Source organism: Myotis davidii, unplaced genomic scaffold (genome assembly GCF_000327345.1).
Source record: "Myotis davidii unplaced genomic scaffold, ASM32734v1 scaffold944, whole genome shotgun sequence".
NCBI lineage: Eukaryota > Metazoa > Chordata > Mammalia > Chiroptera > Vespertilionidae > Myotis > Myotis davidii.
The window spans coordinates 77,214-86,166 of record NW_006296283.1 but is presented as its reverse complement, the minus strand read 5'-3'; positions in this window follow the sequence as shown (position 1 = coordinate 86,166).

Here is an 8,953-nt window from a genome sequence, read left to right as displayed (position 1 = left end):
GTTGGTAGGAAGAATGACTTCTGAAACAAATGGTATTTTGTTCAATATAGTTTGTAAAAAGGGCAGAGACGTATTAGAATATTGATGAACCCCGAAATAGTGGTGATAAGTAATTAGGCAGCTGAGCAGTGACTCAGGAAGTGTGTCCGGAGAGAAGCTTGGAGCAACTCTCCTGTAAGGCAGACTTATCTCAAGTCGGGCCCCCGTAGAGGTAGTCCACTGTGTCCTTTGATGCCCTTGAATGTTTCAGTTCATCTTTCTGAAGAAGTACATCTTCAGCTAACATAGGAAGAAGTTTATTCCCTCCTGGAGAAAGCTGTCACCACATCGTGATGAACAGCAGAAGTGGTTCAGCAAACCTCTCCGCCATTGTTTGGGAAGAGGACCCAGGGGTCCACCCTCACTTGCTTTTTGGGGGCAACTGTATAGTCCCTTCCTCCAGTAACACCCGCCCAAAGAAGTATGAAGGTCAGCATAATAAAATACTAACATGATATTCGCATTAAGTATTAAATGTAATATATTAAATGTAGTAAGTGTGCTTCTCTCCATCCAGTTCTCAATTGTGTAGGGTTCTTCTGAGGGAAAACTGAAAACTTAATAAGAAAAATATGTCAATGAAGTATTCGCACAGATGAAAGCAGACTAGAGTTGGTTGGTTGGAATTTTGTAGGTTTTTTTTGGTTTGGTATTGTTTTTGACCACAGGTATATTAGGGACTTTGAAGAAAGCCTGGTATTTATTTTGAAATACATGTTGACTTTTAACTTTCAGAGCTGAACTGCATAATCCTTGATCATCCCAGAATGAGTTTAGGAATTTGTAATCATTTCCTTTTTACTGGGTATTTGCACTAACCAGGTGGATTTAGAAGAATGAGCAGTCTGTGTGCTGCAAGAGAATGATGAGAACTTAGGGCCAACCTGAAAGGTTCATCTTTATCAGTTAATCCTTCATGAACATTCGTGTATAGATGACATCCAAGATTGTCCTTCACGATATACAGAGGAGATAGACTCCCTCCTATAGTGCACATTTTTAAACAAAGATTCCAAATAGGGTAATAAAAATGGTTGGCATTTTATATTTTAATCCATGTTTTACATTAGGAGTTTCATGGGTATTTGCTCAGTGTTGAGGGGAAGGGCCAATGTGTACAAATAAGACGAAGGCTATCTGGCAAGATGGGGAACATGACCTTTTGCCCTCCACAGCCTGGGAAGCCTTACTGAATGCCTTCAGTCTTAGCAGTTTATGGACTTGGTGTGAACTCTCCCCTCTGCATACAGAGCAGGGTTAGAGGTTAATGAATGAGTGCTCTCCCCACACAGGAGATCCTGTTCCATAGTGGGTTTCTAAGTAAGAGCTTAAATGGAGTCAGAATAGGACCTGCCTGTTGCTTCCAAACTCTCTAACTCTTTTTGAAGTGATGGTGTTCAAAGATGACATCCTTCCACCAGAGAAGGAAGAGATGAGGCTCTTGTGCTGAAGATCTGGGAGGCTACTGCTGGCTCAGTATGTCTCAAAGCAGGGCCACATGGGAAACAAAGCAGGGGGAGGTCCTCACTGCCCCCCATTCTTCTCTAGTAATCCCTTAAAAAATAATTGCAGACCCAAACCTCTGGCCTCCAGCACATTTTCCACTTGATTAGAGGCCTTTGTGAGGTCGGGAAAGACCTGCAGACTTGTACATTGTGCAGAGGCCTGAAATGTCCAGCTGGGATTTTTTTCCATCAAAAGGGGATTTTAGTAAAACCATTATCAGGGGCTTAAAGGAGAAAAGCTGTTGAGCTGCAAGTGAGGGGGAGATTAGCCTTAGCAGGTTCGCTTTGGGCACTAGTGGAGGGCGGGGACGTATTTGTAGCCCCTTGCACACAAGTGCCTTAGTTTCTCTGCAGGTTCCTGGCAGGTACCGAAGTTCGAATGGACACAGGAGTGGGAACTAACGGGCTTGGGAATGGCACAGGCGGCTTAAACTCTGGGCCATCAAGGGGAAGGCAACCCAAACCAGGGAGGATTGCAAGGTAATGTGTGAGTCCTGTTTGGTGGTGTGTAAGAGGCCGTAAGATTTGCTTCATTACAGGTTATGTGTGTCCATGTCACCTGGAATCCCCCCACCACAGCCCTCTCCATGCCCCTCTTCACTCTCCACAGACGGCAATAGGAAATCGAGAACCCCAGAAGTGGCTGGTTACTTTAAAGAGCAAATGGATGCCTGTGTGGGCACCTTTGTTTTTGTGAGGGCGGGACTGAGAAGACAGAGGAAGGTTACGAAAACAGCAGCAGTGGCCGCCCAGTCTGCAAATAAGCGTCCAGGCGGTGTGGATTTGCGACTGTGCTCTCGGGTGAGGCTTTGGGGAATGTCACCTAAAATAGAATCTCTGTCTTCTCGGGATGACAAGAGCCATCAGTTATACCTTCTGGGCCAGGACGGAGTGTGGGAGCCTGGGTTGTGGGGTTGGTGGGTGGTGTCGGTCACCGGAGCAGACTGCTGCCTGAAGGGCCTGTGTGAGGGCATCGCTCAGAGCCTGCCCTGGAAACACTTGCTTTCTGTTCCTCCCTGTAGACACTGTCGTCCTTGCTTGTTCCCTGTGAAAACGGGACCGTGGGTAAAACACACCGTTCATCCTGGCTGCCATGGGCGCATCGGAACACCGGTGGCTGAGGCAGGTGCAGGGTCTGAGCAGGACATTTCGGTCTGTGCTGCCATCATCCCCCACCCATTCCCTCATCACAGGTTCACCTTTGGCCAGCCTGGCGGCCTATTGGTCGAAATTTGTGTCTCAAGTCAGATTCAGACAACGAAAGAAAGAGAGCCTGTCTTCTTGAAACATGTGCATGCCCAGGCGAGCTGATCTTGAGACTGCAAATTGAAGAGCAGCCCTCCCAGTTCACCCTGAGGATCACTTTAGGCATGGCTGGTGGTTCCCGGTCCCCACTCTCCCTCACTTAATTTCATGTACTGTGTCTTTATCCTCCTGGCTCCTCACTTGCCCTGTGCTTCCTCCTCCTCTGCTTCATGTGGAATGATAGAAACATGGTCTCTTTTTCATTCCTCTACCTCCTCTTTTCTTTATTGGGGTTGTTTTCCCCAAATCTGTATTCATTTGGTATGGTCACTAACAATGGCATAGTTCAGCTGGGCTGTTCATAAAGCACCCAGGGACTTGTCTGCTTTTGTAAGACCTTCCCGGATGGTGCCAGGAATGGCAATCTGCTTCATGTCTGGGCCCCGAGTTCCAGAAACTCATCCTTCTCTAACCAGAACTGATCTTTGTATCACGGAGCTAATGAGCTGTGCCTCATCCAGCTCATACAGCTTGGTAGGAGTTGCCACAGAGGATTTCCGTCTTCCACCTTCCACATTCTTATTCCACATTTGCCCCAAATGCCCTTTGGGTTCATGCTTTGATTCCCTGAGGCTAGGCTACTGAGTTGCAAGAGGGTAAGAGCCCAAAGGCCTTTCCTCCCTCATTGTGTATTTTATGGAATCTGTTCAAGTTGGCTCAGAAGTTTTTCTCTTTAATTTCTGCTACCTTTTCCTAAGGTCTATGTTCCATAGGAGGACTTTAAAGTGAGCAAACTTACTTTTTTGTCAGGGCCCTTAATCATTTTCAGTTTCATAGATACTCTTAGATTTTATAAAGTTGTTTCATTGGGGCAAATAAAGATACTAATTTTAATAATAAAAAATAGATACTCCTAAAATTTTAAAAATATTTTTGTTTTTCCTCAAAAGATCTTTATAATTTTTCATCACAGACAATACGCTTTCTATTTTTTGTAATAAACTAGCACTTTTGCTCTTGCTATTAAAATTGGTTATCTTCATGTATGACTAAAAATTTTCCCCATTTGTTCTCCCATACTTCTCAAATATGACAATCTAACAGGATTTGAATGAGATGGTCTTTAAGAAAAATGAGCTAATGTCTCATTCCCATGGCTACCCAAAGCAGAGAGCTGCTGGCTAAACCCAGAGCCTTTATGAGGGGGCTGCATCTGTTAACTTGCTCCAAAAAACTAAGTGCTCAGCACCTAGGTTCCTTTGAGTAGTTCCACTGATGTCTTAAAATTCCATTTCATCTTTTTGGCGACATGAAATTCCCTTCTGTTAAGTCTTACACCAGGGGGAAATTCTTTTTGGGGTGTGCAGCAGGGGACTGGAGGTGGCCAGCGGGCATTAGTCAGAGGGAGGCGGTAGCGCCCACTGGAAATAGCCAACTCACAGACAATGCTGCCGCCTGCTGACAAAACACAGGATTTGCAGACTTTGTGGATAAATAAATTTCTTTTTTTTACTTTCCATCTTCCACATTGAGAAACAAACATTTAGTTTAGCATTAACTGTACATTTTCTTCCTCATAGTGGACCCTAATATTGTCTTAATAACCTTGAGGTAAAGAAAAATACAAGGTGGGACTTCCAGCTCCTAATACTGATGTGGGCGCAGTTCATAGCTGCATCACAGTGGGAGGGTGAGTTGTGTGAGCGGGTGGGAGGGGTTTTTTGGTTTTGGGGGGCGATGGGAGAGGTCAAGGAACAATCCAGGAGACAAAAATGATTTTCCACCCCTGCCTCTCAATAAAGTGTAGTGTTTGACCTCTATATCCTAACTTGCATGTACACATTTTTATTTCTAAAGTAAGCAGTGATGAGGCTGTGTGCTGTGTCAGGCTTACGGCGGTGAATTTCTGTAGTTCCTCTTGTGATTGCACTGAGAATGAGACCTGCATGTATGGAAAAGAGGCCAGCTGCCTTCCTTTGGGTTACGCTGTTCTGATTGTCGCCATTTGACTCTGAGCTCAAGTGCAGACGCCAGCTAGAGTTGGGAGAACCGGTCATCTCTTCCAGGCTCAGAAAATGTGAAGGCCTCCTACAAGCTTCATGAAACTCAGGAGACCACAGAACCTGGCTATACTGTTTTTATACATTCCTAAAACAGTTTAAATTTGTGCGCTTGAAATGAACTAGAAGAATTGGAAATTGTCACTTTCTTTATTTTTTTTCTATTGATTTCATCTTTTTTTTTTTTTTATTTTTATTTTTTATTACAAAGGGTATTACATATGTGTCCATTTTTTCCCCCCGCGCTAGACAGTCCCCTAGCCTCCCCTATTCCCCAGTGTCTTATGTCCATTGGTTATGCTTATATGCATGCATACAAGTCCTTTGGCTGATCTCTTACCCCCCTACCTCCCGCCCCCGAACCCTCCCCGGCCTTCCCGATGCAGTTTGACACGCTGTTTGAGGCAGCTCTGCCTCTGTATCTATTATTGTTCAAAAGTTTATAATGGTCTCAATTATCCATGAATAAGTGAGATCATGTGGTATCTTTCCTTCATTGACTGGCTTATTTCACTTAGCATAATGCTCTCCAGTTCCATCCATGCCGTTGCAACTGGTAAGAGTTCCTTCCTTTTTAGAGCAGCATAGTATTCCAGTGTGTAGATGTACCACAGTTTTCTAATCCATTCCTCTACTGATGGGCACTTAGGCTGTTTCCAGATCTTAGCTATGGTGAATTGTGCTGCTATGAACATAGGGGTGCATATATCCTTCCTGATTGGTGTTTCTGGTTTCTTGGGATATATTCCTAGAAGTGGGATCACAGGGTCAAATGGGAGTTCCATTTGTAGTTTTTTGAGGAAACTCCATACTGTCTTGGAAATTGTCACTTTAATTTTGTCATTTTCACATTGTTTGCCAGTCCTTTTTTTTGGGGGGGGGGGGGGGGGGGAGTTCACAAAAGTGGGCTTTTGAGCTATGAAGCTAAGGTTTAAAACACTGAAGGCATCTAAGAACATTAAAAATCTGAGGGGCTTACCTATTGTAATCCTGTTCTTATTTTACCCATCTGTCTAAATTTAGCCTTGGTGATTTTACTAGATTCTTAGGAATGTCAGGACTCGCCCTCCTCCCCAGCCCCCAGAGACCACTTCCCAGAAAACAAACTGGAAGCAGGAGGCAGCTATTCCTGAGGTAAAGATTTCCTAAAGATAAATATTATGGATGTTTGTGGTAAACATTTTCATTCCCTTTTTGTATGAGGAAAACAATGACTTCCAAGCCATATTGAGTAATTCCACACTATTTATTAAAAAAATTAATCTAGTCTCAAAGATCTATTTTCCCACAGTCTAATCCCATTAACTTGGATCCATGATGAGTCATAATTATTGACAGACAGCTGTGTGCTAGACCTGATCCTTCTGGAGTGTGGATTACATAAATTGAGGAGTAATAAACATAAGAGGCTGCCCAATATTAACAAATTAGACCCTTTTACTCTTACTAGACAAGAGGGATTTGTAACTAAAACATCTGTGAAGTCAAGCCCTTTTATCCTTGCATGAAAATAGTGTTCCCACACTCAGTTCTACTTTATAAAAGGATTGTATGACATACACTTGTAAATGTCTTAAACGTGTGGAAGTTCTTAGCTTTGAGGCTATTACAAACCCAGACTTCCAGTGTTTGTACATCACATTACTGTTTGTCACAAAGCAGTGTTTTAGAAACTGGTTCAAGACCTCTGAGGATAGCAGGTGACAGATTTGACACTACTAGTTACTTGGATACCCTATAGCCCATTTACCAACTTGTACTAGTTTTTGGCTTCTTGAATAGCCCTATATATAATGCTTGCAAAACATGTATATCTGTGTTTGCATAATTTAATAGTAGTAACTTTCAGCATTTGGAGTTTTGGTTTGTTTTTTTTACTCCCAAAGAAAATATGCTCTGGTTCACCATTTTTCTGAAGCAAGGGATCAGGACAGCGCTTTGCAATGTCTCAGGGAAAGATCAAAGAGCTACCTGCATGTCGATCACTCTTCGATGCGATCATTAAAGCCTGGAGCAGCACTGGTTCTGATATTGACTCTTCATATCACCTAGGCAGGATCTTTTCACCCTTGCCAAGCCTCTTTCCCCATTTATGAAATTAAATGTACAATCCCTGCCAGATTTGGGTAAAACAGAAACTTTGAGACAGAATTTAGTGTTATGACTAAATTCTTCCAGACCACATTCACATCCCTAACAGTCTCACCTGGGTTTCTTTGCTGCTACTGGAGATCTCATTCTTCTCTTCTTTGTAATTGAGACTATTTTCCACTATCACAAATAAAAGCAAACTTACAAGAATATGTAGCATTTGTCTTTCAAACAATTCAAGTGCAAAAGTAATGCAATAATAAAAGCTTGCCTTAAAAAAAAAAAAGTACTTTTTTGGGTTAACAAACAGCAGACAGGGGAATCCCACTTCTCCTCGGTTTTATTTGAGGGGGTGCTAAACACACCCCAGCTCTAGTGCTGCACAGTTGAGATCTCAAGCTTACTTTCTCATGCACCTGGACTAGAAGACGTGGCTTTACCTAGCACCCAATGTGCTGGGTGGGTATAGGCAACACCACCAGGTGAAATCAGAGCAATCCTTGGAAAAGAGAAAGACTGAAACTGATCATCTGTGGACATTTAAACTTGCCAGTTGTCTAGAAATACCCCTTTTTTACCCAAGACTGAGAGTATACATATGGTCTTAGTCTGAATGTGCACTTACCTTTGATAAGGTCTAAATTATTAATAGTTGGCACTGATCCAAGTATGAATGTTTCATGTTTCAAAACATTCAGTTTTCAAAAGATTTGCTACCTAATATTTGAATACATATGCGGATGAAAGTGAGATAAATGTGTGGTCTAAGCATCAGCTTTTTCCCCCCCAATTTTTTTTCCAACTTCGAATCCTGTGCTTTACACATGATACACATTAATAATAAAAAGCCTTACCCTTGACTCCTCAGGGGTTCACAGTGGCACAAAATTTAGGTCTTGCCCTCTTGTAAAGGGATATAATTAACATTTAAAAGGGAGCAGTGTTTGATGCAGGGAAGAGAAAGACAACAGAGGGGACACCTCCTAGATGGCTTTCTACAGCCCCCGTCCACAGCAGAGCAGCCAGGGGCTCTGAGAGACTGGGAAAAGCTGGTTGTCAAAAGCTACTTGAGGTCCTGGTTTTGTTTCACTAATCTGATGTTTTACTCAAAAGACTCTTACACTTGGGAAACAGTGGTCCCTGGAGGCCCCTATCCTTACCCCTTTGATAACCTGGGCTCGAATTCTCTAAGCCCAAGTAAAAGGATTTCCATCCCAAGACCAGCATCTACCTAGTAACCACTGCAGGAAGCAGCAGGATTTGGGTAAAAGCCATTCTCAATTTATATATCATGTGTCCTTATTGAAGACAGTTCTTACCTTTATAAAGAAACTCCATTAACAGGAACATCTGCTTCTGCAGGTCCTTGTTCTTGATTTAAATCATGAAAGAATATGAACAGTTTCAGTTTCCTTAACTATTTAAGGATGTACTGTAAGTTAGGCAAGCATCCTTGTCCCTGTTAGCAAATGTGGAATCAATCAAGTGGGCCCTCCCCCGCCTTAGGACTGAGGAATTCTGCAGGAAGGAGTCCATAGCTGAGAGAATTATGTAACACACCCAGCTCTCTTAGCTGGAGGCCCACCATGGTCCTTAGGGGCTGAGAAACTGTCTGAACCCCACAGTTACATTTATAAATAATCTTTTCAATACAGACCTTACAGGGCTACTGCCCGATAAGACTTAGAAAAGAAAGGTATGTGGAACCCTGTCTTAACTACTACCCAAAGAGTTTCTCTTGAGGTTTATTAATTTTAGATGATAAAGTTTACAGACTTCCTATTTTGGTTTTTCAGTTCTGAAGTTTTAGCAAATACCTGAACCAGGTTCTTTCTGTTATTCTTAAAATTACCCTTGACTTTTAACTTTTGTACCACCCACAAAATATGTATCAACTCATTTTCTTTAGTGCATCTATTCTTTAAAAGCATTTTCCATGCTTGTAAGTATGGTGGAGATTGAACCCCCTATGTCCTGCAGCATAAGAATGTCCACACTATTTAAATAGCTTCC